Raw genomic sequence first — 661 nt, forward strand, 5'->3', positions numbered from 1 at the left:
TTTATCAACAACATCCAGAAACGCCGCCGGCTTCTCTGGGCCCGAGATCATCTAAGATGGACTGATGCAAAGTGGAAAAGTGTTCTGTGGTCTGACGAGTCCACATTTCAAATTGTTTTTGGAAATATTCGACATCGTGTCATCCGGACCAAAGGGGAAGCGAACCATCCAGACTGTTATCGACGCAAAGTTCAAAAGCCATCATCTGTGATGGTATGGGGGTGCATTAGTGCCCAAGGCATGGGTAACTTACACATCTGTGAAGGCACCATTAATGCTGAAAGGTACATAAAGGTTTTGGAACAACATATGCTGCCATCTAAGCACGTCTTTTTCATGGACGCCCCTGCTTATTTCAGCAAGACAATGCCAAGCCACATTCAGCACATGTTACAACAGCGTGGCTTCGTAAAAAAAGAGTGCGGGTACTTTCCTGGCACGCCTGCAGTCCAGACCTGTCTCCCATAGAAAATGTGTGGCGCATTATGAAGCCTAAAATACGACAGCGGAGAACCCGGACTGTTGAACGACTGAAGCTCTACATAAAACAAGAATGGGAAAGAATTCCACTTTCAAAGCTTCAACAATTAGTTTCCTCAGTTTCCAATCGTTTATTGAGTGTTGTTAAAAGAAAAGGTGATGTAACACAGTGGTGAACATG

Source organism: Nerophis lumbriciformis, linkage group LG12 (assembly GCF_033978685.3).
Source record: "Nerophis lumbriciformis linkage group LG12, RoL_Nlum_v2.1, whole genome shotgun sequence".
Taxonomy (NCBI): Eukaryota; Metazoa; Chordata; class Actinopteri; order Syngnathiformes; family Syngnathidae; genus Nerophis; species Nerophis lumbriciformis.